General features: G+C 44.6%; 1 protein-coding gene across 4 annotated transcripts in view; it reads right to left on the bottom strand.

The window, feature by feature from the left end:
- Positions 1-25066, bottom strand: part of LOC135202459 (nonsense-mediated mRNA decay factor SMG7-like) — a 148711-nt gene that overhangs the window by 122321 nt on the left and 1324 nt on the right. The gene's annotated exons all lie outside the window — the stretch shown is intronic.

Raw genomic sequence — 25066 nt, 5'->3', positions numbered from 1 at the left:
TCCCGATCACGGTAGATAGCCTATTGGTACGGCAGTGAATTGCGCATGGGTCAATTTCAGACTTCCTGCCGTACAAATAACATAGGGTAGAATATCACGACAGGCCAACCCTCATCACGGTGGACGGGTCTTATTCCGTCGATATTTAATTGGTGAAACATGAATACAATTGCAACTCCTAAGCCTACCATTTAAAAGACTGAAAAAAAAAGTTTCGTCAACATATTGTGATATATGAAAGCCCCATAACAACTAAAAATAAGCATGTGAGCTCTTCGTAAAATATGTTTTCAAGGCAGTTTTGAAATCCAATATGGCGGCTACGTTTTGCATGGACGTTCTCATCAGTGACGGCCACCATCTTTCCCCAGCCTTCCCAGCCCTCATTTGAACAATGTTAGCGTATGTATGTAACGTTTATTGATCTTACTCAAGATTGCAGTTGTAATCAGCACAATAAAACAACATTTTGTTGCCTATATTAGTGAAAGTATGAAACTTGTTATTCCCGGGGTTATGGTTGGAACTGAATTCATTCTTACCTTGTAATCAGTGGTTTTATCCTTACTGCCATCACAACTGAAACTCCACAGTGCTTATTTGATTGTAATTATACACATTTTGGTCTTAATTCACTCCACAGTGCACTCGAACCACATTGCTGTTCGTGTTTCCTTTCCCTAAGCAACTCACTCCCGTAAACAAACAAAGTTTACGAGCAGCAGACGACACACTGATTATGAGATGCAAAGCTTATTCCCTTAATTGTTTAACTTTACTCAATATTTAGTTTAACTCTACTTCAAAATGTTTATTAATTCATGTCCAGTATCCCTTTTTTGCAACCAAATTAACCACCCAAAATTACAAATGTTTGCGGATGTAATACGAGCAGACGACAGGCAACGACGTGAGGCAAAAATTGGCTCATCGTTGCCAATCTAGTGGAGCGTCACCACATACGCCGATGCATTTACAAACTGTTTCGATGAATTCTAGTTGTCATAGTAATGCAGTAATGATAAAATTGCTCTAATATGTATATATACTACAAATAGATACGCTAATTTCACTTATTTCCCCGGTTTTGTGTAAGTCTTATACCTAGTTTGGAGGGTAAACACATACCAATTGACAACACTGATAAACAATTGAAGAGCGCAAAACGCCGCAAAGAATGCCGTAGTCCCCATGAATAAGTAACGAATAAGTGCTGGTAAGAGGTGGGTTTACGATTGTTGTGATGAAAGTGCCCCAGCGTCTATGGGTACAAGTGGTGTGCAGATTTAGCACATGAAATGGGAAGTTTGTTGACACAAGCGACTCCGTAAACATCAAGATTAGCGTCAATCTTCGAAACATTTTAGTTGTAAGTAAAAATTTCTAAAGCGTTTTGGTGAGATTTCCACTGGCCGTGAAGCCACCCCTTTTCAGTTACCCTTCTGTTTTAAAAATCTTAAAATTTGGCCTTAATTTCTAACTTGGTGGAGAAAACTACTTACTACGAAAGGAGAGTAGAGGTCTTTAGTTCCGTTTTTCACCAACAGAAGTCGCGACTGATGCCCATCTCCGGTGTCAGGACGAGTTTATAATGTACTTTTTTCGGAGGGTGGCTAGCGTTGATTGTAGGTGGCCTGCTTGGCCAGCTGTGATATTTACCCTAGTGTTGTGGGTACGGCAGATTCTGTCAGTGGTGCTGTATTGCGCTCTTGACTTGCTGTAGGTACGGCAGTTACTAGCTGTATCCGTCTACCAGTTTGCTAATCATACTGTATAATGTGACCAGAGTTCTGTGTGTAGGCGGGACAGTCCCGCTTTTGGTAGATCTGTCCTGCTTTTTTTAAAGTTAGCAAAATGTCCCCCCACCCTTTTGTTTGCTTTTGTGAGTTTTGTCCCACTTTTTTGTGCTATAAAAACAAAAACCATCCCAATATTAATGGAATACCCTACTAGTGCTGAAATTTTGTTTAGGGTAAAAAACAAAAAACCGCATGGAACAGGGGTGGACCATGTACCCGAATCAATGTGTACAACCCCAAGAAAGTACATTATAACGCGTCCTGTCACCGGAGTAGAGGTCTTTTGCTCCGTTTCTCACCAACAAGAAGTCGCGCCTGATGCCCATCTCCGATGTCAGGACGCGTTATAATGTACTTTACTTGGGTTGTACACATTGATCGTACATGGTCCACCCCTGTACCATGCGGTTTTTTACCCTAATTTTGCCATTTCACTAGCTGGTAACTTCTAGGCTATCGTCTTCTCCGACAGCTGCAATTACTTATGATTGATTTGGCCCTTTACCAGAGAAGCGACTTGGGTAGTTTTCCTTACCACCACATACAGTAGAGCACGATTTCTGTGTATTTCAAATCCTCTTTGAATCTCCTATTCGGAGTTCTTTTCAGGGCCCATTCGATGGTTCTTGACCTACGTATATACAATTTGGTATTTCTGTAGAAGCATCGCATCGTTCGTCCCCGCGAGTACGAAAGCCACAAGGAATTGGGGCGTTAAATATATTTCGCTGTGTTTAGTACGAGTCCCGGGGATCTAATTACAGTCTCTGAATAAAATATTACTTAAAATTCTTTTCAGGAGGGGTATAACTGCATAGTAGAGCTGCAACTGCCATAGTCTAGGCCGTCATGGAATAGTAATATAGATCTACCTACAATTGAAAGTTTGAGTCTTCATATATATGTCTATGGCTTTGTTTTTTCAGCTCGTTAAAGCCTGAAAACATTTGATTTTCGCCGAGAACTAATGTATTATCGCCCGTAGTTCATGCTATTCCATCGCCATTTTTCTTGCTGTCACTGATATACCTGAGGCCATATACAAGGGTTCACGCATACGCAATTCGCTGCCGTACCAATATCTACAGCGAACGGGGGTCAGCAGCTGCCGTACCAATATCAGTTCCTAATTTTTTTTTTACTGAAGAATACCTAGTAGGATAGGATAACGACCAAACGGCGACATAATAGCGGCCACCTTCTTGAAAAAGTACTTGAACTCTTGGAACTCATGCTATGAGCATCAGTCAAGAGTTGTGGCCCATCCAGGCGGCACACCAAGACCTCTACGCTCCTCTCAAAGTAAGTGTTTTCTTCTAAATTACGAATATCGCATAGGGTAAACAACTGAGTGGACTGGCCAACTCACCGACTACCACGGTTTTAGCCACCCTCCGAAAAAGTATTTTAACACGTTCTGACACCGGAGATGGTCATCAGTCCATGAGTTGTTTGGTGGTGATAACAGGAGCTCAAAACCTCTACTCTCCTTTCGAAGTAAGTATTTTCTCCAAAGTTAGAAATTAAGGCCATATTTTAAGATTTAAACAGAGGGTAATAAAAAGTGTGGCCAATGCAGTGCACACTACCCCGGAACGCTTTCAAAATTTTTACTACGATTACAAAAAAGTTTTATAAGATTGATGCCATCTTGATGTTTGCGGAGTCACTTGTGTCAACAAACTTCCCATTTCCTGTGCTAAATCTGCACACCACTTGTACCCATAGACGCTGGGCACTTTCATCACAACAATCGTAAACCCGACCTCTAACCAGTACTTATCTAAGGGAACTATGGCATTCTTTGCGGCGTTTTCCACTCTTTAATTGTTTATCAGTGTTGTCAATTAGTATGTGTTTACCCTCCAAACTGGGTATAAGACTTACACAAAACCGGGGAAATAAGTGAAATTAGCATATCTATTTGTAGTATATACATATTGCAGCAATTTTATCATTACTGCATTACTATGACAACTAGAATTCATAGAAACAATAGAAACAGTTTGTAAATACATTGGCGTATGTGTGAAGCTCCACTAGATTGGCAACGATGAGTCTTTTTGCCGTCGTCTGCTCATACTTCAGAAAGTAATCTGTAGTTTTTCAGGGTTAATATGGTTGCAAAAAAGGGATAATAGACATGAATTAAATAAACATTTTGAAGTAACAAAGTAAAGTTAAACTAAATAATGAGTAAATTAAACAATTAAGGGAATAAAACTTTGCACTTCATAAAAGAGTTGCACTTCATAAAGAGTGTAGTCTACTGCTGCTTGTAACTGTGTTTGTGGAGTGAGTGCTTAGGAACCAGGAACAGCAACGTGGTTCAAGTGCAATTTGGAGTGAATTAAGACCAAAATGTGTATAATTACAATCAAATAAGCACTGTGGAGTTTCAGTTGTGATGGCAGTAAGGATAAAACCACCAATACAAGGTAAAAATGAATTCAGTTCAAACCATGACCCCGGGAATAAAAAGATTTATACTTTCACTAATGTAGGCAACAAAATGTTGTCTTATTGTGCTGATTACAACTGCAATCTTGAGTAAGATCAATAAACGTTACATATATACGTTAACATTGTTCAAATGAGTGCTGGGAAAGATGGTGGATTATCTGTGGTTAGAACAGCCAGCCACGCGATTGCCGCCATAATGGATTTCAAAACTGCCTTGAAAACATATTTTACGAAGAGCTCATGCTTAGTTTTATTTCGTATTGGGGCTTCATATACGTTTCACATTATGTTGACGAAACTTCAATCTTTTGAATGGTATGCTTAAAATTGTAATTGTATTCTTGTTTCATCAATTAAATATCGAGTGAATAAGGCCTGGCCAGCGGTCCACTTCCCGACAAAGCGCTTGAATTAATGTCATTATTTCGTAATTTACGAGAAAACACTTCGAGAGAAGCGTAAAGGTCTTGGTGTGCTGCCTGGATGGGCAGAAATTCTTGACTGATGATCATGGTAGTGAATTCAAGTTATTTTTGGGAAGGTGGTCACATTCTGGGATTAGTAGCCTCTTTATTGTTCCTTGGTCATTTACTCTACTACCTAATTCGAGAAATTTAATGAGATAACGGAAATTTCATATCTTTTGTTTATATTTTTGCTTTTATTCCTGAAGGGCTGGAACTAAACACAGCATCCTGCGGAACTTTTGCCATGTGTAGTAACAGCATGCCAGGGACGAACATAGAAATCTTAACCGAAGATGGTAAATTTCTCATTATTGTGGTAAATTTCTCAATCATTTCACCTTTACTGTATTATATGCGTACACCATTTCTATTAACCTAATGGTTAGTAAAAAATTATATTGATAGACAATATCTTCGCTGTGCCAGTTTCCTTTATATTTACCCCATTGCTATACTGAAACTTGTTCAGAAAACTTTTAATTAAAGTGGCATTTTATGTTTTTCAGCTTGGTATACATAGGTAGCCTGTGCCTTAAGAATAGCAAATCAGAAGAAAGTGAGTGAATTGGGACAGTTATTTTATGAATTGGTGTATTAAAATCCATTTTAACTGAAAATATAACTTTAGTGTTGAAACATCAAGTAACATTTATTGCTTCTTTAAAATCATCACCACTGGATTTTGCTATGAAATGCTAGCCAACAGTGCCTTCTCTTCATTTTGTGTAGCGTAAGAAATATCAATTTCAAACATTAGTGTTGTGGGTGGAGGCTGGGTGAGTCTGTAAATTTGCCTAGAAAACTGTAACTGAAACTGGCTCATAAATTAGCATTGGTTACAGGTAGTTAAACAATGAATTACTCTAGGTTGGAGTTTTAATGTTGTGACTCAAGTTTCCCAAACACAAGTAGTAAGCAAGTCACACTCATATCTTCCACATATTTACTGTTATTGGAATTTGTTTGTCTAATTACATTGTTGAAAAGGGTGGATTACGGATCTGGAATGTCTTCCGTTATTTTCACTAGAACTGTGGGTATATGGGAAAATGCCGAAACATGAGTAGTGGTTATGGTAAAAGTTTCACAGATTTTGTGGGATTTCTGAATTTGGGTGTTGCTTGAAAAAGTAGGCTTCAGTTTGCAGGCATGGAACATTTTGTTGTTGTGTTCTTACTCTGTGGATTATTTTGGCTGCATTGCTAAATTCCATGTAGAATTTTGCATTTCTCAAAGATGCTCTTGTTTATTTTCGTTAGCATATTTTACCTAATTCTTTGCAGTGTCCCAGGTGCAATTCCTCTTTAAATTATAGATAAGAGTAGCACTTATGGTTACCTTAGTGCTACAAAAATATCATAACAAAGGAAATACAGGGATATAGGGTAAATGACCGAGCAGTGACTTAGCGGCCACTGATCCCGGAATGTGACCACCTTCCCGAAAAAGGAGCTTTTCTCCTTTCTACAAATATCTGGATTTCTTGATATTGTAGGTATAGAATAAATTGGTAAGGAAGGAAATATGAAATAAGCAAAACAGAGTAAGTCTGACGAGTGAGAAAATAAAAAATCGTAGACAGACAGATCTCTCTCTCTCTCTCTGAATATGATATGGCAACAAAGTTTTGGCCTGACTGAAGTGTAGAGTGGTGACACTGACTTACAAGTCATTCCGGGTCTATCACAGCTATGTAAACACCACGCCAGAGAGGTCTCGTCGTGGTGGCAAGACTATAGATTACGAATAAATGGCATAATTCAAGTGCTTTTTCCGAAAGTGGCTGCATTCCAAGAGAGGCGGCTGCTATGTTGCCAGTTGGTCATTTACCTTAATTTCTTGGTTAGTTATTTCAGATGTACTCTTTGGGAAGGTTTTCACCTTCCTCCACAAAAGTTAATTTTGATTTGTGAACTATGGAAGGTCCTGACCAATTTTAAAGATGTCTATCTTACAGACAATTCAAACTAAGTTAAGTTTATGGAAAATTTTCAAGTTAAGGACTTGGTGTCATAGGTTAGGTGCGGTTGGTTAGGTGTTGGGAGTGGTTGGTTAGGTATCATCTTTTTTTATAGTCTTTTGCAGTACCATAAGTTAGGTTAGGAGATGGTCTAGGTCTGTAGGAGGACTTGGCATCATAGACTTAAGTTGTGGGGTATCGTGGAGAGATGAAGTCCCCTTCCCCCTGGGCAAGATAAGGACATGGCTCATTAGGTTAGGATAGGTTAGGCAAGGCAAGGCAAGGCAGGAGGTTCCCTCCCCCATTTATCTGGCTGGGCAATACAAAGCCTCCAGGTTAGGTTAGGTTAATCAATCTGTTTTTTTACTGATTGGTATTTTTTATCACACACAAATCTTGCTTTTCCACTATGGTCTGCAAATTATAAAATGCAGAGGTGTGGTCTACTTTCTCTCTAACTACATATTTGCCAATGAAATGATTGTCAGAAACATTCAGAGGACACAGAAATGTGAAATTTATATTTTTGAGTTTGAAATGAAATTATGGTTTAAAGTAAAAATAAAAATAAAAAAAGTGACGGATTTTCCAACATCAAAGACATTATGTTCTACCTAAGATAAGTCTTGGAAATTGATAATAGATAACATACTTAGAAAGTGTCAATAAAACGAAGATATATCAAGCCTAGTCACATAAAACATTCTCAGATTGACAGACTATGGTAGGTGAGTCAACAAGCCTTAGTAACTTAGGTGTTGCATATCAGTATGTACACCATTACAGGCAGTCCCCGTAAATGGCAGGGGTTCTGTAGGGGTTCCGTTCCTTGCCAAGCACCACTAACCAAAAATCACTTATGATTATGGTAATAAATGGCATTTACAATGTTGTAAGTGCCAATACACCGCTTATCAGTGCCATTAAATGCTCTTCGGCGCAGATAAGCTGCTTACCAACTGGAAATTACTGAAAATCTGGTTAACAATATCGTTAGCCAAATGCCATCAAACCAGAACACCATTAACCAATGCCGCTGATAAGCGAGGACTGCCTGTATTATCATTCTGCTCAAACTATCCTTACATGAGGCCACGATAGGAGTATGTACTTTCCCTTGAGGAAGGGCATCTTGGGGTGCTAGCAGCTGGAAGGACCTGAGGATCCAATGCACCAGGATTCAGATAACGAGGTGTTAGGGCTGCTTTTTCAGGGAAGGACTGGGGCATTTTCTGCAAATATTTTTCTACCACTAAAAGAGCCTAGGCTCTATCTCAGTTGCTTTGGTCACAAAATTTACTGACAGTGTTTTAGGCATTATGGTTTTGTCTGTAACTGTTCAGGGAATTCTTTTAGGCCAACCCAGCCGAGTGGAGTTACTTGTATTTGCTTGACTAGTGCAAGAGAGAACTCTCAGACACTGCCATACCAACACCACAGGTAGATTTGGTTTTCTCTCTCTTGGCTCTCTTTTAGCCTCACTAGACCTGATGAGCAAGGGGAGTCCCCCCCCACCTCTCTCTCTCTCTCTCTCTCTCTCTCTCTCTCTCTCTCTCTCTCTCTCTCTCTCTCTCTCTCTCTCTCTCTCTCTCATGTTGTCTACTATGCATATTAAGGCATTTTTTATCCAGGATCTGTGATCATTCGCTGTAACAAATGTGGCATCTTCTACAGGGAAGTGATGAGAGGGAAAAGGTGACATCAAAGATTTTTTTTTTTTTTTTTTTTTTTTTTTTTGGGGGGGGGGTGATTAGACTTTTTGTCTATCCAGCCCACTTGGCAACTACCTGTGAGCCAGTGTGTGTGGGGAGATAGGATGTACGTTGTCACAAGTCACTGAACAAGGTTTGGTACTGAGTAGGTGTTGGCACTGATGATTGGACCAGCTCTAGGTACTAACGCACTCTGTTCAGAATGAAGTAAAGGCTGTGGCAAACTTGGTTTGGTTGAGTAATTGTGCCTGTCTTTTTCAGGCAGTGGCCTAGTATAGGCTCCAAGCCTTTAAATCACTGCAGTTGAACTTCAGGATTTGATTGGCGCGCTCTCCTGGATAGAGGAAGTTCTAGATTTCTTCACTATCTTTGATATTCCCAGACTTCTCCTTTAGGGAGTTTTTGTCTCACTTTGACTACTCTTCTGTATTTGGAATAGTGGTAAAGGAAAGAAGAGGGAGGGAGAATGCAAGGGTAGCATTCTTTCCCTTTGACTGCCATTCATAAGAGGGTGTCCTTTTGAGTCAATTTCCTGTGGCTATGATAATCCTCGGTGAACAGAAGAATAGATGCCCTAGGGGACGGTATCTACTCTCTTATGGTTCCTGATTCTAAATACTCTCTCCTTTCCTGTCCATTCCTTGCTTTGTTCTCAGCTCGCAGTAGAGATGCATGCGATGCTGAAAATTGGCATGCTAAAAGTCATGAGGGAGTGACTTCTTTCAGGATGGACACTTCAAATACATCATTCGGTCTTTTCAGATGTGCCTTCCCTTTACTCTAAGGGGAGGAAAAGTTCCAGTCCAGGCCTTGATTGCTTCCCCCAAAATCTGTTATGAGAGGTTAATTTTTTTTTTCTTTTTTTACCATCTTGGATAGTTTTGGTTCAAGCTGACAATAGCTGACTTTGTAACATGGCTGTCACTTGCTGGAAAACAGATTGTTCCTTGGGGAATACAAACCAAATCCTTTTATGTAGGAGCATTCCTCAGCATGAGCTGGAACAGGTCACTTAAACTTGGTAACAAGGTTAATTGGTTGTAGGTGGGTGTGTGGCATGAACTTCCCACTCCCATGACATCAAAAACTTTTCCTGTCCATAGCTGAGTTAAGATCTATCCTGCTGCATTCTGATTGACTATAAAGTTGAAACCTCTTATATATTTTTTTATCTTATGTATTGAACAAGAGTGAAAGGTGTGAAGGATGTATAATGGTGTTTGCTGCTTTGTGTCCTTGGTGTTAGTATGACTAGTTTTGTTCAGTACAGGCAGTCCCCGGGTTACGGTGGGTTCGGCTTACGACATTCCGAGGTTAAGGCACTTTTCAATTGTATTCATCAGAATTATTTCCAGGGTTACGACGCCTACAACGCTCATCTGGCAGAAGAAATATGACAAAAAATGTAAAATAATAAATATTTGAAGGTTTTTTGGATGAAAAATGTAATAAGAATGCAGTTTACATAGTTTTGAATGCACTCAAAGCATTAAAAGTACGGTTTTCTTAGGATTTTCGGCTTACAACTGGCTCAAGAACGGAACCCCCGTCGTAACCCAGGGACTGCCTGTATTGGTAAGTTCTGTGAAAAGTGTGCTGGCTGGTCTCTGGATTGGAGATGTTAATTAGCTGCAAAAGATGATTGCCAGTTCCTTAGATGGGGATTGTTCTCCCTTCATTACTGCTGAATCTTTTCAGCTGCTTCTTCCAGGACTGACTTCTCTTTGTGTCTCGCTACCTTCTGCTGTTTTCCTCTGGTCACAAGGGGAGGCAAACACCTTATGCTCTTGGACATGCTGACCCAGGTGTATGTCTTGCGTCTTCCAGGGAGACATTGGTATGTGTTTATGGTTTGCCTTCGCTCATCAGTTGGCAGATTTACTACAGTAATGATAAATGCTTCATCCCTTGGTATTCTTTTTGACCTGTCTTTCACTGCTATTTCTGCTAAGGAACTCAGCGTTGTTGAGCCTTTTGTAGTGATCATCTTGCCTGTGGAGATATCCCCATGGTACAGAGTGCAGGCTGTAATCCTCCGATATGGCTATGTGTTTTCCAGGGTTTCCTTGTTTGCCTCTGAAACTTTGGGACTGCTCTGGACTCTTTCTGCTGGTAGTATTCTCTTGTATAGATGTTACAGGAGTCATAACCTCCCTGCTCATGATAGTGATCAGGAGCATGGCATTACCAAGTAAAAATTCAGCTTCCCAGTCAGTTAAGATCTTAGATCATCCTCCCATGTGAGCTTCCTACGTATACGAATGGTTTGTACTTCTTAATTGTATTTTGTTCATGAAACTTACCTGTCAGATATATATATAGCTGTATTTTCCGAAGTCCGACAGAAATTAAAAAACTTACGACACACGTAGTGGGAGTCAGGTGGTTAGTACCCATTCCCGCCGCTTGAGAGGCGGGTATCAGGAATCATTCCAGCTATTCATAATTTTTCTGTCGCCGGTGTTGTAAACACAGTTTTCAGCACCTCCGTCTTGAATTTAGGAAACTTGGCTACTATAAGTACCCTTTTTGATTTTTTGGTATCTTGACTTTTGGATCGGTGGTGGCTAGGCACGTTAATTGTGGATTTGATTGATTTTGGCTTGATTTCTCTTTAAATAAGATGTCTGGTTCTAGTTCGGCTAGCGCCAGGTTTTGTACCAGGAGTGATTGTCAGGTAGGCTTCTGAAAGCATCGTAGACCCTCATACTTTGTGTAAGAGTTGCAGAGAGCATGATTGCATGTATGAAAGTCGCTGCAAGAATGTGAGTGTCTTTCTGATTCTGGATGGAGAGCGTATGAGTCCTATCTGCGTAAGCTTGAACTTGATAGGTTAAGGAGGTCTTCCTCCAGGAGCGTCTCAGTAAACGGCAGGAAGTTCATGTTTCTCCTACTAACCCTCCTTTAATCACTACTCCTAACCCTGTAGTGTTGCCTTCGGGCCCTGAAGTTCAGTGTCTGTAGAGGGTAATACCCTTACACTTATCTTAGAGTCGATTCGTAATTTAGAATCTAAAGTGCTCGCCTTAGAAGGCAAAAAGTGAAGGTGCAAAGTGCAGTGACAGTGCTCCTTCGTTGGTGGATGGGTGCGTCAGATCGGCCCCATTTCGCCTCTAGGCCTAGACCGCTGCCGGACTCCCAGGTTTCAGGGAGAGGGCATGTCGAAAGCTGCAGGAGGGTTACGGGGGAACGCCCACCGATCTGACGTGCCTTCGGCAGATCTGTGGACGTTACACAAACTGCAAAGAGCGTGCGCGTGCACGCCTCCTGAAAGAGTGTCTCTCTTCTTCAGAGGCTTCCTCCCCGCACAAGGGGTGGAGCTCGCATTCTATTTCACGCCCGCTGAAAAGGAGCGTTGGTGATCGTGACCGATTCACGTCCAGTTTTGGCTCTCGAGAGGCGATCTTCGCCTGAGAGTGTATTCGCTGCTTTCCCGCCACAGAAGAAGCGTAAGGAGTCATCGGATGATGACTTTGTTGAGCGCCCCAGTCGCTCTCGAGCGCGTGCTAACGCAGTTTCTGGGAGAATGGAAGAAGGAAGTCGTCCCCTCGCCCCTCGCCTTCTCACAGGATCAGCCCGTCACCTGACAAGGAATCCTCTCCTACTGAGAAGATCCTGCGCTCTTTGCAGCAACAGCTTGCTGATGCTCTGCTAAGAAAGGGACGCAACCAAGGTCCCAGGAGAAAGGATGAACCGTTCTTCTTGTGAAGAGATCTAGAAGGCTCCCTCTCCCTCTCCTCGCTCGTCTATCTCTCCACTTTCTTCGCCTGCTAGAGTTCGTGCGACTCCCAAACGGCTCTCTGGAGGACGTGAAGAGGATTTTGCTCGCTCGGAAGGCGGCATGAAGCGGTATTACCCGCTCGTAAGCTTGCGGTGCGAGAGCTTGATACTTGCGTGAACGCTTCGGTGCAAGTTCACGTTCCTGACGCTCGGTCGGAAAGCCAGCGAACGCCAGTTGCATCTAAGAGTGCTCCAGCGGAAGCAGAGCGCACGAGATGTTAAGCGCGCCTTAGTTAATGTCATTCGCACGCCAGTGGAGCACGCCAGCGTGCGCCAGCGGACGCCAGCAGCGCGCGAGTGGACGCCAATCCCGCGCTAGTTGCAGCCAGGCGTCGCCGAGTGGACGCCAGGTATGCGCCAGTGGACGCCAGGTGTGCGCCAGTGGACGCCAGGTGTGCGCCAGCGGACGCTCGGGTGGACGAAGATGTGGAGTTTGTTTCGCTCCCGCCTCCCCCATGTTTGTGATGAGTCTTTTGCAAGTTGCTCCGGGTCTTAGAGATTCGACCGGAGTTCCTATTAATGAGTCAGCTTTACCTTCCACTTCGCAGCAACGCGCCTCGTGGAAACTTAGACCAGATAGTCCTTGGTCCAGGCCCTATTTGCCTCCAACTTCACCTGTGTCGGAAGCAGAGGTTAGTGACGCTTCGGTTGAAGTGGATGACGAGAAACCTTTGGCGGCAGTCTCTTCCGACTACCAGGTTTTGACCCGCCTTCTTCAATCAGAGTTTGGAGAGACGTTTCACCCGGAGGCTCCTCGCTCTCCTCCTTCACAACTTTCTTCGTCCAAGATCAACAAGGTCTCGGCATTCGTCAGGATGAAGAAGTCCCTTTCAACTAAGAGGGCTCTTCGTAAGGTCCATGACTGATGGAGAAAAGGAAGTCTCAGGGAAAGACTTCTTTGCCCTGCCACCTTTCGAGACTTAGTGGGAAGGCTGGCATTTGGTACGAGACGGGAGAAGACGTAGGTATTAGACTTCCCTCGTCAGCCCAAGGAGACTTCGCCAGCATTGTGGATGCCTCGAGGAGGTCTCACCTGTCCTCTCGAAAGTTTCATGGTCAACTACGGGAAATGGACTACCACCTTAAAGGCCTCTTTCGGACGTTAGAGGTCTTCAACTTTCTAGATTGGTGTTTGGGAGTTCTGGATGCCAAGTCTAGGAGTTCCGACTCGATTAGTCTGGGGGAGCTGTCCAGCGTAATGTCGTGCATGGACAAGGCCGTCAGAGATGGTTCGGAGGAGACTTACAGCTCACTTTTGCACAGGGCTCTTGAAGAAGAGATCCCTGTTTTGCAATTTACAGCGAAATCTGTTTCTCCATCACAGAAAGCAGACTTGCTCTTCGCTCCTTTTTCGGATCATCTCTTCCCCCAGGCTATGGTAAAAGACATTGCGACCAGTCTACAGGTAAGAAAGGCCACGCAAGATCTCCTCGCACAATCTTCAAGGAGACCTGCGGTTCCTCGTCCTCGGGAGTTTCGATTATCAAGAAATCAGAGCCCTTTCGAGGTAGTTCTTCCTCGAGACCAGCCCCTCGAGGAAGAGGCACTTCCAGAGGCAGAGCCACGGCGCTGGCCAAGAACAAGAAGTGAAGCAGAAGTCCTTCAGTCACCGGTTGGAGCCAGGCTTCAGCTTTTTGCGCAAGCCTGGGAAGAGAGAGGTGCGGACAAATGGTCCGTGGACATCTTAAAGAAGGGTTACCGGATCCCGTTCCTGAAACCACCCCCGCGTCTACGACACCCAGGGACATGTCTCCTTCCTATCGGGGAGAAAAACAACAAGTGCTTTACGATCTGTTAGATCAGATGATCGTGAAACACGCCGTAGAACAGGTCTCCGACTTGAATTCCCCCGGATTTTACAACAGACTGTTCCTGGTGCCAAAGCAGTCGGGGGAGAGGGAATGGCGACCGGTACCTCGGATGTCAGCAACCTGAACCTCTTTGTCATCAAGCAGAGGTTCAAGATGGAGACACCTCAGTCATGATGGGAGCTTTGAGACCAGGGGATTGGATGCTTCACTAGATCTCCAGGACGCGTATTTCCACGTCCCCATCCACCCCCAGTCCAGGAAATACCTGCGGTTTGTCCTGAAAGGAAAAGTGTTCCAATTCAGGGCTCTCTGCTTGGACTCAGCACTGCTCCCATGGTATTCACCCTACTGATGAAGAACATTGCGAGGTGGCTTCATCTTTCCAATGTCAGGATCTCTCTCTACCTGGACGACTGGCTCGTACGAGCCTCCTCGAAAGACCGGTGTCTGGAGGACCTTCACACGACGTTGACGTTAACGAAGTCCCTGGGGCTTCTGGTGAACCTCGAAAAGTCACATCTGACCCCTTCTCAGTCTTTAGTCTATCTGGGGATTCAGATGGACTCAGTGACTTTCGGGGCTTTCCGTCCCAGGGGCGACAACTAGATTGCCTAAGCAAAGTGTCAACCTTTCTCGGGGAAGGATTCATGCTCGGTGAGGGAATGGATGAGTCTGCTGGGGACCATTTCCTCACTGGAGAAGTTTGTTTCCCTAGGGAGGTTGCACCTCAGACCTCTTCAATTCTTCCTTGCCGACAATTGGAAGCACCAAAACACTTTGGATTCGATTCTGGTGTTATCAGAAGAGGTAAAGGAACACCTAAGATGGTGGACCGACCCTTTGAAGCTCGCAGAGGGTCTTTCCCTCAAGCTTCAGAACCCCGACCTAGTGTTGTTTCCGACGCGTCTTCCACGGGGTGGGGAGCAACACTGGGGGGGGGAGAATAACAGAAAGTGTCAGGCCCATGAGAGGGGAACAGGTGTCTGGCACATAAACCTCAAGGAGCTGGCAGCAGTTCATCTGGCGCTCCAGTTCTTTCAGAACGAAGTCTCCGGCAATGTGGTGCAGATCAACTCGGACAACACCACAGCCCTGGCATATCTCAAGAAACAGGGAGGACACCCACTCTCGATCCCTGTTCTTCCTTTGCAAAGGAGATCCTGTTATGGGCGAAGGCACACGACGTCTCTATACTGACGAGATTCATATCAGGGGTAGAAAACGTCCGTGCAGATCTGCTCAGTCGACAAGGTCAACTTCTGCCAACGGAGTGGATCTTCATCAGGAAAATATGCCAGAGGTTTGTGGAAGTTATGGGGATGTCCTCTCGTAGACATTCTTTCGCAACTTCCAGGACAACGAGACTCCCGCTGTACTTGCTCACCAGTTTCTAGACCCAGGAGCAGTAGCAGTAAGACGCCCTTCTTTGGGACTGGACGGGACTAGACGTATATTGCCTTTCCCCCGTTCAAGGTCCTAGGGGAAGTGATAAGAAAATTCGCGGCATCAGAGGGAACGAGGATGACTCTCATCGCCCCCTTCTGGCCAGCGACCGACTGGTTCACAGAGGTCATGTCCTTTCTTTTGTAGGGACCTTCTTTCCGAGGACTCTGCCTCCAAGGATAGATCTACTCAAACAGCCCCACTTCGAGAGGTATCACAAAAACCTCCCCGCTCTGAGTCTGACTGCGTTCAGACTATCCAGAAGTTGGCCAGAGCGAGGGGTTTTTCAAGACCAGTGGCGAAAGCAATCGCAACGGCAAGAAGACCTTCTTCTATTGCCGTATACCAATCCAAGTGGGCTGTTTTACCGGAAGCTGGTGCAGGAAGAAAGACATTTCCTCCACCTCTACCTCTGTGAGCCAGATCGCAGACTTCCTTCTCTACTTGAGAAATGAAGTTCGCTTAGCGGTGCCTACGATAAAAAGGCTACAGAAGTGTGCTTTCTGTAGTCTTTAGGCATAGAGGACTGGACTTAGCCAACAACAGAGACCTTCATGAATCTTCTTAAGTCTTTCGAGACTTCGAAGGTACCCCAACCAAGAGTCCCTTCTTGGACTTAGACATTGTTCTAAAGTTTTTGACGTCCAGTATTTTTGAACACCGCTCAACTTAGCTTCGCTTAGAAACCTGACAAGGAAGACACTTTTTCTAACTGCTCTGGCGACGGCAAAGAGAGTTAGTGAGATCCAGGCTATAAGCAAGCATGTTGGGTTTAAGAACTCTGATGCTGTTTGTTCTTTAAGCCCTTTGTTCTTAGCAAAGAACGAAAACCCGTCCAACCCTTGGCCCAAGACATTTGAAATCAAGGGTTTGACAGAGATCGTGGGTAATGAGCCAGAGAGAGTCCTGTGCCCTGTCAGGGCTCTCAAATTCTATCTAGACAGAAACGAAGGACTGTAGAGGAATTCGGGCAACTTGTGGTGCTCGGTTAAGAAGCCCGATCTTCCCATGTCAAAGAACGCGCTTTCTTTCTTCTTGAGAGACACCATTAAGGAAGCTCATTCCACATGTAGTGATAGTGACATGAAACTGTTAAAAGTGAATGCCCACGAGGTGAGGGCTATTTCGACCTCGATAGCCTTTCACAGGAATATGGCACTCAGTTGACATTTTGAGTGCCACATATTGGCGGAGCAACTCGGTGTTCGCTTCACACTACTGCGGGATGGTGAAAGCGACATACGAACATTGCTCGTCGCTTGGACCATACGTCGCCTGCAACACGTTTTGGGGGCAGGAGGTAGCCTCATCCTTTCCTTTAAGTGTTATTGAGCTTTTAATCGTGTGTTGTTTTTTTTTTGGTTGTGGGGTTGACCGCCCGAGGCGGATCTCCCTTCTTTAGTCTAGTTTTAGTGGTATACCTTTGGTAGACTAGGCCAGGTGGTTTTTTACTTCGTTGCCCTCATTGTATGGTCAATGGTCTAGTCACATCGTGGTCACGCCCCCGTTGACAGATCATCCTGAGTGCACCAGCTATATAGGTCTCTACCTCGCTGGCAACTCTAATAGCACAAGCAGACTTACGCGGCATAACCACGAAGTCAGCTATGCTAACAGGTAAGGAATCAGATATCAGTTATCTGCATATATATGTTTTCCTAAAATCTTCTATTCTGTCTACTCCCACCACCAAAGGTGGGATCACCCTATCTATATATCTGACAGGTAGTTTCATGAACAAAATGATATGTAAGATACAATTAAGTTTTGTTCATACTTACCGGTCAGATATATAATTAATACCCACCCACCTCCCCTCAGGAGACAGTGAAATAAAAATTATGAATAGAAAATGGGAATGATTCCTGATACCCGCCTCCCAGCGGCGGGAATGGGTACTAACCACCTGACTCCCACTACGTGTGTCGTAAGTTTTTTAATTTCTGTCGGACTTCGGAAAATACAGCTATATATATATCTGCCAGGTAAGTATAAACAAACTTAATTGTATCATTACAATATAATTTTCCTAGAACCTTTCGCCATAATCCCTTCACCTCCCCATGTAGTCTCAGATGCTCAAGGAAAGTGTGCTTCAGAATGACAGGTGAGTGGGCATTTTACCACATTCTTCCATCAACCACCCATGAACCACCTTGTTACCAGGTTGCAGTTGTAGCAACGACACTATCCCTCTGAAGAATGCTTCTATATAGAAGTCTATTGCTTGTATATCTAGAAAAATGAAGTTTAAGTTAATTTAAACATTTTGGTATTTTTCTTTAGTCCCTTTGTGGAGCAGCTAGATGTATATTATCTTCATTTGCATCTCCATGTACTCGATTTCCCATTAGGTCTTTTTTTTCCACTTTCATATAGTCTTTAAGATCTCAGTCTATTTTCCAGCCTCTGTGCCGTGTTACAAGATGCGTAGAGTATCAAAAGCAGTAATTGTAAGTTTAGTCGAGATATGCTCATGTTATAGAGGTAAGTATTTGAAGTTTTGAGGATTAGTTTGCATCTTTGTATGAATCAAAGATTATATAATGATTTTTTCTTTTACTTTACATACGAGTACTGTATATGTCATTTAACTTTGGACCTGGCTTTATAAAATCTATCATATAGTGTTAATTTAATTATGATGTTGGTGTATCTAATTTCAATAAATGTACATTATAATTATGTATGCTACATTTCCAATTATGTAATGCTCAGATCCTTGATGACTTGATAAGAAAAAGTACGGATATGCTATAAAACACACAGGAGTATTATTTCTGTGTCTTGTACAAAAATGATATAAAAATTAGTTTGTTTACGTGCGGAACAAACGCTTGGTCTTAACAATAGGATTTATCTTCATCCCAGCTGGAAACCAGTTAAAACAATCAAAGATTGTAGGGCAAGGAATTTGTGACATCTGGCAACTCATGCACATATGAGGTTGGAGTTGACCAGTGATCACGCACCTCACCTCGTGACACGTGTCTTTCTTTAACTACCTTGGAGAGTAGACAGCTTGTTTCTAATTCTTATTTGGTGTGTTATTAGTGTGAGTGTTTGTGTTTGTATTGAAGCCCTCTCGAGTTTCACAGCCTCATCAATGCTGTGCCCAGGCATTTAGGGATTCCCGTGCTACAGGTTTTTGGCTGCTATGAATATAAAAATGATATGAAAATTAGTTTTTATACATTCAACTTCCCTGCCAGTATATACTTAGCTATAGACTCGTCCGTCGCCGACAGAATTTCAAATTTCGCGGCACACGGCTACCGGTAGGTCAGGTGATCTACCGCCCTAGCCCTGGGTGGCAGGACTAGGAACCATTCCCGTTTTCTAATCAGAATTCTTTCTGTCGCCGGACCATCAACATTGTTGTTGGTTCCTCCCGATTGGTTTTCTTTTTTCGCCGGCAATTGATCTTCTTGACCGACTTTTGGTGACGTATCTGGATTGTTGGTTTATTGGCATACGCTTTTGTGGATGTTTTGTGACTTGATTTTGGATTTTTCTTTAAATATGTCTGACTCTGGTATGTGAGACGTTGTGTGAATGTAGGCTGTAAGGTGAGGTTGCCGAAAGCTTCGGTAGACCCTCACACGTATGCAAGAGGTGCAGGGAGTATGAATGTTCTTTTACTAATACTTGTAAAGAATGTGAGAACTTGAGTGAGAACGAATGGAAGAATCTAACTAATTATTTGAAAAAGTTAGAAAGAGAGAGAGCGAGGAAGGCTTCTCATAGAAGTTTAATAGTCGTTTAGATCTGAACTAATTCCAAGCTTGGGATCTTCCCCAAGGGTAAGTATTGCTACTTCTCCTTCCATTGCAGCCCCTCTCCTATTGCAGAACCTGTAGATCCAGCGACAAAGAACTTGCAGATCTAAAAGCAGCCTTCAAAATAATGGAAAACAAAATGGCTGCCATACAAGGTAAGGCTAGTGATTTGTCATTAGACAGTGATATAAGTGTCCCCAGTGTAGTGGAGGGGGCATCTGGTCGGCTCAGCAACGCTCCTAGGTCTAGACCTCTTCCAAGCTCACATGCCCAGAGGAGAAGGAATGTCGAAAGCCGAAAGGAGGTTGTGGAGAATCCCCACCGATCAGGTGTCCCTTCGGCGGTTTCTGTGACACCCCAGACTGCCAAGGACCGCTATTGTAAAAGCGTCCTAAGTAAGTGTTTCTCGTCGTCGGGATCTTCATCACCGAGACGTGATTGGAGAGATTCCGATCGATCTCGGCCTCTCAAGAGGAGTTGGAGGCGCCGACTATTGACTCGAGCCCTGAAAACTTCCTGAGGAGTCTCCATCGGGAGTTAAGAAGGCGAGAGAAGAGCCATTCTTCCAACCAGAGTGAGAGGAGGAGGAGGTGGAGGCTATGGACTCCTCCCCTCCTCCTTCCCCTCCTCCCGAAGAGGATAAAGAGGAGGCTACAAAGAGGTTCATGATGGCGATGCAGGAACAGATTTCGTCATTTGTAGGAGTCCTGTCAAAGGAGCCTCCTAGAAGGAAAGACACTTCCCTTCCGATTAAAAGATCCTCCAGACGTATGGAGGTATCTACCTCCAGGATCGATACTCCTACACGAGGTGAGGTTTCCTGTACGAACCTGGATGAAACAATCACAACGTCTGGCACCGGCCAGGAGTGAGGAGCACCCAGGAGCAGAGCCAAAGAAGAGCCAGGAGTGAGGAGTCACCAGGAGGCAGGAGCCAAAGAGCCAAGAGTGTGGAGGCATCCAGGCAAGAGGCAAGAGCCAGGAAGGCTAGAGCCAGGAGGCAGGAGCCAGGAGGCAAGAGCCAGGAGGCAAGAGCCAGGAGGCAAGAGGCAGGAGTCAAGAGGCAGGAGCCAGGAGCCAGGAGGCAGGAGTCAAGAGGCAGGAGCCAGGAGTCCGGAGTCCGGAGTCAGGAGGCAGGAGTCCGGAGTCAGGAGGCAGGAGTCAGGAGTCAGGAGGCAGGAGTCAGGAGCCAGGAGGCAGGAGTCAGGAGGCAAGAGTCAAGAGCCAGGAGTCAAGAGTCGGGGACTCGTTCCTGGAGGTTATGACTCTTCGCCAAATGGAAGCTCCTCTCCTTCAGAACATAGGAGGTCTTGGAAGGACTCTTCCTCAAAACGAGAACGTTCTCCTTCGTCGGATCGAGGGTTAGACGAGTTGTCTGACGACGATCCTCCTGCTAATGAGGGACTTTCGAGTTACAAAGCTTGGCTTGGCTTTTACTACTACAAGAGTTTGGAGATTCTTCTTAGTCCTGCAGCTCCTCCTTCTCCTCGTTCGCTCTTTTCGAGCTCAGCTACGGCTAAATCGTCGGCATTCTTGAAAATGAAGCCTGCGATATCAATGAAGAAGGCACTCCATTCTTTAGATTCTTGGATGGACAAGAAGAAGGAGTTAGGAAAGACGGTATTCTGCATGCCTCCTTCCAGATTGCACAGGGAAGAGAGGTATTTGGTATGGGACAGGAGAGACTATGTCTTTCTTTCACCCGCCTCTGCAGATGCCGACTTTGCCAGTTTAGTGGAGGCCTCTAGACGTCACTCCTTAGGATCGGGTCAGAGCGACGTGGAGCACTTCAGAGTTGAACCACTTTCTAAAGGGACTTTTTGTCACTTTAGAGGTGTTCAATTTTCTGGATTGGTCGCTCGGAGTTTCTGGCCAACAAAATCTAAGGATCCGGAGTTTCTGAAGAACCCAGAAATTCTCCATAGCGTTCTGTCCTGCATGGACAAGGCAGTACAGGACGGTTCAGGTGAAGTGGCTTCACTTTTCGGTGCTGGTCTATCCTGAAAAAAGAGATCGGTGTATGGTTCCCTTTTATCGAAAGGGGTTTTTCTCCGAGCCAGAGGACTGCCTTACTGTTCGCCCCGCTATCAGATCATCTGTTCCTTCTCAGTTAGTCAAGGATATATCCTCGCTCACTAACTGAGAAGGCGACACAAGACCTACTTACTCAACGTCCAAGAAAGGACGACCGGTAGTGGCGACGGTTAAGAAGGAACCTAGTCCTACTCAGCAGCCCTTTCGTGGAGGTGCAACGACTAGTCCCCCTGCCAGAAAGAAGAGCTCTGAAAAGAGAGGAAGGTCTCATTTAGACCATTCAAAAAATCTTAAGACTTGTTGCTCCTCCAAGCACCAGTGGGCGCCTAGACTCCTGAACTTTGCAGGAGTATGGGAACAAAAGGGAGCCGACCCTTGGTCAGTGTCGGTCCTGAAGAAGGGATATGTAATCCCCTTCGACGACAAACCGCCCCTAACATCTACGCCTCGGGAACTGTCAGCGAGGTACGGAGACCCGTTAATGCGAAAGACTCTCCTTCAGATGGTGGAGCAAATGTGGGAAAAAGAGGCATCGAACTGGTACAAGATCCACACTCCCCGGGATTTTACAATCGCCTTTTTCTAGTACCAAAGGCATCGGGGGGGTGGGGGGGTGGAGGCCAGTTCTGGACGTAAGCGTCTGAATCGCTTCGTACAGAAAAAGAAGTTTCGTATGGAAACACCCGCCTCTGTCATTGTCGGCGCTTCGCCCAGGAGATTGGATGGTCTCTCTGGACCTACAAGACGCCTATTTCCACGTTCCCATTCACCATCAGTCAAAGAAATATCTTCGCTTTGTGATAGGAGACAAGATCTTTCAATTCAGGGCTCTGTGCTTCGGTCTGTCTACAGCCCACAAGTATTCACCAACTCATGGCGAAGTAGCAAGATGGCTTCACCTAGAAGGGAAATATAAACATCTCCCTCTACTTGGACGACTGGCTAATCAGGGCCAAGTCGAGGAGTCAGTGCTTGGAGGACTTGGAAAGTAACAAGGAACATGATAGATTCGCTAGGGTTGCTCGTCAACCTCGAGAAGTCACAACTGATCCCCAGCCAGAACTTGGTCTATCTGGGGATTCGATGGATTCTCGGGGTTTTCGGGTATATCCTTCGCGAGAAAGAACAATCGCTCGAGGTTTGTCGAGAATCTCGAGCTTCTTAGAAAGAAAGGACAGCTCAGCGAGGGATTACCTGAGCCTTTTAGGGACCCTGTCCCTCATTGGAGAAGTTCTTCTCGCTAGGGAGACTTCACCTTCGCCCTCTTCAGTTTTTCCTCAAAGAGGTGTGGAACTGGAAGACGGGTCAACTCTCGGGACATCTTCCAACTTCCACAAGAAGTAAAAGATCATCTGAGGTGGTGGATCCCTCAGCTTCAAAAGAACGAAGGCTTATCGCTTGCTCTGCAGAACCCAGACCAAGTGTGTTTACCGACGCTTCGAGTCGGGATGGGGAGCGACGCTGGGAGCAAGGGAGGTGTCAGGCACCTGGACAAAGGACAGGTTGTCCTGGCATCAATTGCAAAGAACTTGTGGCCATACACCAGCCTTAAAGTCCTTCGAAAGATAGTCAGAGACGGGGTAATACAGATCAACTCAGACAACACACCACGGCTCTGGGCTTACATAAGAAAGCAAGGAGGCACGCACTCGTTCTCCCTCTATCAGTTGACAAAACACCTGTTAACCTGGACGGAAGAAAGAGGCATAACTCTCCTCACAAGGTTTGTTCAAGGGATCAAAAATGTGAGAGCGGACAGACTGAGCAGGAGAAACCAGGTCCTTCCCACGGAATGGACTCTTCACGAAGAAGTGTGTCGAAGTCTTTGGTCCCTGTGGGGGAGACCTCACATAGACCTGTTTGCGACGTTCCTCTCCAAAAGAATAGAGAACTTTTGCTCTCTAGTAGAGGATCCGAGAGCCTTCACAATACGCGTTTCTCATGGATTGGTCGGGTGTGGACGCTTACGCCTTTCCCCCGTTCAAAAATCCTGGGGGAAGTGGCTCAGGAAGTTTGTAGCTTCGAAGAGCACGAAGTTGATACTCATAGCCCCATTTTGGCCAGCCACAGGAATGGTTTCACGGAGGTACTGGAGTGGATAGTGGACTTCCCCAGATCGCTTCCAACAGAACACGATCTACTCAGACAACCCCACTTCGAGAGGTTTCATCACAACCATACAAGGTCTCGCTCTGACTGCCTTTCGACTATCGAAAGACTTGTCAGAGCGAGAGGCTTTTCTCGCGAGGCTGCGGGCTCTATCGCTAGAGCCCGCAGAGCTTCGACGAGAAGAGTATACCAGTCGAAGTGGGAAGTCTTTAGGAGGTGGTGTAAGGTTCAGAAGCTGTCCTCCTCCAGTACCTCTATAGTGAATATTGCTGATTTCCTCCTCTTTCTGAGAAAGGAGTCACACCTATCTGTCTCGCAATAGGATACCGAAGCATGCTGTCTTCGGTTTTCAGGAATCGAGGCCTAGACATTGCTAACGACAAAGATCTACACGATCTAATTAGATCTTTTGAGACGTCGAAAGCAGCTACTCCTAGAACACCTAGTTTGGAATCTAGACTTGGTCCTGAAATTCCTTTCACTCGGACAAAATTCGAACCTTTACATCTGGCGTCCTTCCGAGACGTTACTAGGAAATGCTTGTTCCTAGTGGCTCTCGCTACAGCCAAGAGGACGAGCGAATTACACGCTCTGGATTCCACAGGTGGGGTTCAAAGGAGATGCTGCCATCTGTCTTTCCAGACAATGTTTTCTGGCAAACGAATGAAAACCCATCAAAACCTTGGCCCAGAAGTTTTGAGGTAAAAGGCCTATCTAACCTGGTAGGCAGAGAGATAGAGAGATCTCTCTGTCCAGTGAGAGCTCTTAAATTCTATTTAGAGAGGAAGAGACAGATGGGAGCTTGTCAACAAGGTCTTTGGTGTGCAGTGAAGAACCCCAAACGACTCATGTCCAAGAACGTTCCTTGGCTTTCTTTTGTGAGAAGCGTTATTACAGACGCTCACAAGAACTGCTCGGAGGAATCCTTCGGTCTTCTAAAAGTCAAGACGCATGAACAGTAAGAGCAGTAGCAACGTCTTTGGCGTTCCAGAAGAATATGTCTCTGAAGAAAAAAAAAAAAAAAAAAAAATTTATCATCGAGACTACATATTGGAGGTGCAATTCAGTGTTTGCATCTCATTATCTGAAGGACGTGAGAGGTGACCTATGAGAAGTGCTTCTCGCTAGGTCCTTTTGTATCAGCAGATACAGTACTGGGTCTTGGAGCAAAGACTGATCCTTAATTTTGTGTTTTTATCGTACATAAACCCTCTTGTCAGATAGTGCTTGGTTTTCTAGCAGCAAGCTCACTACTGTCGCACGGGAGCAGAGTGTATTGCTGGTAGGCGATCAAGGGTATGTATGACTATAGGGAGTACAAAAAATTTTTTTTTGTATTTTTGGTAATGAAAGTGTAATTATGTTTCGAGTTTTTTTTTTTTTTTTTTTTTTTTTTTTTTTTTTGGTTGTTTGTGAGGAGTTCGGGGATGACTCCTTACAATCTTAGACTAACATGGATGTTAGGATCAGGTGATCGGGATCGGTTTTGTGCTCCTTGAACAAGGTGTATTGTCATGTAAGTGGAATAGCACCCAATGACAAAGGCCTTTAGGCTCTGCCGAGTAAGTGGATAAGACCCCATTGGCAGACCCACAAGAACTCTTAGCCATAGATCATTATCTCGCTGAGGCTCTTGAGGCTAAGCAGACTACAAGGCAGTAGCGCGAAGTCTTCAGCCTAATAAGGTAGGAACCAAGGTTTATATACCTA

The sequence above is a fragment of the Macrobrachium nipponense genome, chromosome 30 (assembly GCF_015104395.2).
Source record: "Macrobrachium nipponense isolate FS-2020 chromosome 30, ASM1510439v2, whole genome shotgun sequence".
In the NCBI taxonomy this organism is placed as follows: domain Eukaryota; kingdom Metazoa; phylum Arthropoda; class Malacostraca; order Decapoda; family Palaemonidae; genus Macrobrachium; species Macrobrachium nipponense.
The sequence above is the reverse complement of the archived record's forward strand: the minus strand, read 5'-3'. Positions and strand labels throughout refer to the sequence as shown.